Below are 3,654 nucleotides of genomic sequence, written 5' to 3' on the forward strand. Positions count from 1 at the left end.
ATGCACTTTTCCAAATTTAGTATGTAATTCCTACGAATCTTATTTCAAACCTTTATTCAAACAAAAATCTAATTTTACATGGAATCTGTGTATTTTAGTAATTAAAAATGTTATTTTTTTGCCACTATGATTTTAAAATTATGTTATTTTTAAATTAAATCAAGAAGGGGTATTTTGACTTGCTTACACAGTCTATTCGTGAAACCACTTTAAAAGTGGTACATTCTATCAGTGTATTGTAAAATATACTGATAGATACTTATATTCAATTTCATTACAATTATACAGTAGATTCCAAATCAACATCATACAGAGTACAGTATATTTATAGAAATCAGATTACCTAAAATTAAAGTAATAGCAAGTGATGAATAATGCGTTCCTTCTGAAATAATATGGGCAAGAAGTTTGTATTCAACTGCTAAAGGTAAAGAATACAGAATCAAATCCTACGGTATTATTATTAGCATTTAAAACCACTGTATGAATATTAAATTAAAAAATTACATTAAATTATATGAAAATTTTACAACTGATTAGCTTTTAAAGAAATAATATTGATAATTACACATTTTTAGCTTTAATTTTATCATCTCTGTTCAGTAGAAAAATTTGAAACAAGTTCATGCTAAATTTGTTTTGCTTTTGTATGAAGTAATTACCAGCCAAACCACAGAAATTAATTATTAAAAATCAAATTATTTGTATTGAAATCAATGTGACAAGCAGAGAGAGTTCTCTTGATTTTTCATTGATTCAGTATTTTATCCTTAATAATGTTCATTTAACAGATTAAACAATATTTTCATCTAATTTAATTTTTAGTATATTAATTTCCTTCTTGAGAAAATTATTGTAATTCTGAAGTTATGCAGTAATTTCATTTCATCTTTCAATAATACTTGGTTGATTATGAAGTATCTTCACATTATCATAAAGAAAATTTAATGAACAGTTGAACTCATTTTCTAAAATTTATTTTTAATTCTCAAATTTAATTTCATTAAATTTAATTTTCCAAAGATTTATTGGGTTTTTTAGTTTAATACTATGCTATGATTGACATCTTGATTATAAATGCAAAATATAATAATTAACTATGAATAAATTCAACTACGGTTAATGAAGATGGTTGGCATGAAAAACTTGTAATTAATGAAATTAGTTACTGTTACCAAGCACGCACAATACCACATCCACTCAGTACAACATCTTGTACTCAAATGCAGTTGTTTACAAAGGAGCTAATATCACCTGTTGTATATCTACCAGGTACAACAAAAAATTCAGAAGCAGGGACAATTTAAAAGTAGCATTTAGTGCAGTCACTTTATATAGTTTCTAAAGCAGCTTTATATTTCATGTGATGCAACTGAAGTTCAGCTTCTGCTTAGGAATGACTGAATTGTTTGGACTCACTATACAACACAGTTCATCACACTTTTTCCAAATATCAGTATATGATAAACAAAAGGTAAGATTAGGAAATTCTTTTAAAATATTTTGAAAAAGTAACAATGTGAAATGTTAGTTTTAGAGTGAATTTTGTTTCAGCCTATATGAAGATGATTAACATTAAGATCAGGGCTAAGATATTCCTTAATTGGCTACTTTCTTTCATGAAGATTGATATTTAGGGTATTTTAAAAATGCAGTTACAAATCTGTTTGTGGTCTGCAGAAGAATAATTAAGATTCAGCATGTCTATTTCTTTTTATCATGATAAACAATCTCTCCAAATTATTTTTTATTGACTAAATTTTGTTCAATCTTTCCCAAGAGTCTGGCAGACATATAAAAATATATATTTACATACCTGAATTACAAGGGCTATTCGGAAAGTAACTTCTGATTCATTATTAAAATAAAAACCAATAATAAAAAAACAATCTATTATAAATCTTATACCTATATCTTTTAGCTTCTCTTTTACATAATTGCCATACAAATTACGGCAGTTGTTGTATCTGTAATTAAGTTTTTGAATACCCTCATCATAAAACTCTGTCGCCTGTGAACTAAGCCAGAACAACATTTTTCAACTTCTTGTTATTTTCAAAACGCTGTGTTGCTAACTGTTTCTATATTTTCAGGAAAAGGTGATAATCACTGGGAACCAAATCAGGGCAATATGGAGGACGGTTAAACAACTCCCTTTTTGAAACTGCCAAATTGAGTGGATACTCTAGTCTGTGGATGAGCATTTTCATGGAAGGGTGGACCACTTCTTTCATTGTTGTTAATGTTTGTTAGACCTTCCCGAAACATACAGCACCATTGTCATACTGTACTGTCACTCATGATATTCTCTTCATATACTGAACAATGTTTACAATGAATTTCAGCAGCTGACAAAGTTTTTTGCATGAAAAAATCGGAAAACGGCACCCCGTCTGCTGGATTTTCTATGACAGCAGTCATTACAAATGAGAATTTACAGAAATATAGCAAGCTACATTTCTAAAAACACTATAGAACTGCACTGAACTGGGCTATTCAACTGTCAAAGACAGAATCACTATCCCCACTCTTTTGTGCAATACTGAGGACCGGAAGTTAATTTCTGAATAGCCCTTGTATGATACCATTAACGGATGTATGATAACATTAACATTGTAGAAAATGGATGTCTGATCCTACTATACTGTTTATCATGAAGGTTTTCTTCAGGTTTTTTTGGAAGTCAGGTGAATCATTTTTTTTGGAATCAGTCAGGTGAATCAGGCTTTTTTGGAAGTCAGATATGATTCACCTGACAGAAATGAGTTCTATGGAACACAATTTTCTCTTTCAATCTTCCTGAAATTGTGGAATAACTTCTGCCCATTATGACTAATGTTTATTTAATATATTCATCTAAAAATCAATAGCAATTATTTCTTTACAAAGTTTCTTACCCAAATTTATTTTCGAATCTTGGTTTTTTTAATTATACTTTCATTTTCAGTAAGAAAAATAAATAAAAAAAATATAAAATATAGGCTCCTGCATCAAAGTAAATAACATTTAATGAAACTGACAACTTAACATAACATTTTAAAGCACAGGTTCATATTTCAATAATTAATCCATTTTTTAAAATATGGAATAAAATATTCCAAAATGAAGTGCTGGCTTACTGAACAGAATACATTGTTGCAAATCAACATACCAAACCACTAAAACGCAGTTGATATTCAGCCCTATAAGAAACGTTTAATCTCTTTAACACAGGGATCAGCTTCAGGATGAATCTCATTACTCTTTGAGACAGCATATTTGAATAGCTGTTTTACCTCGGGTACTTTACATGCATCACAGTCATAAGAAAGACTTTGGCAGAGTGTAAAATATAAAATTAATCTACTACCCCCATCTGTAATGAAAATGTGTTATACAAGTAAACAAAGCTTCAACGATTTATAATTACTTCAACATAGTTTTTAATAACAACCTTATCTAAAACCATTTTTTACCTATGTATTACAGATATTTACTGTCATTTGTGATGATCAAGATTTCCCATTATTAGCAATAATAATGCCCAATTTCTTACACTATGATGCAGTATTGCTATCATTAATTTAAATACATAATATAGGATATTTCTAGTAAAAACTTCTACTAAATTTTTATTTTGCTGAAGCGGGTTAAAATTTTTCATAAAACAAAAAC

The sequence above is a fragment of the Lycorma delicatula genome, chromosome 1, assembly GCF_047948215.1.
Source record: "Lycorma delicatula isolate Av1 chromosome 1, ASM4794821v1, whole genome shotgun sequence".
Taxonomy (NCBI): domain Eukaryota; kingdom Metazoa; phylum Arthropoda; class Insecta; order Hemiptera; family Fulgoridae; genus Lycorma; species Lycorma delicatula.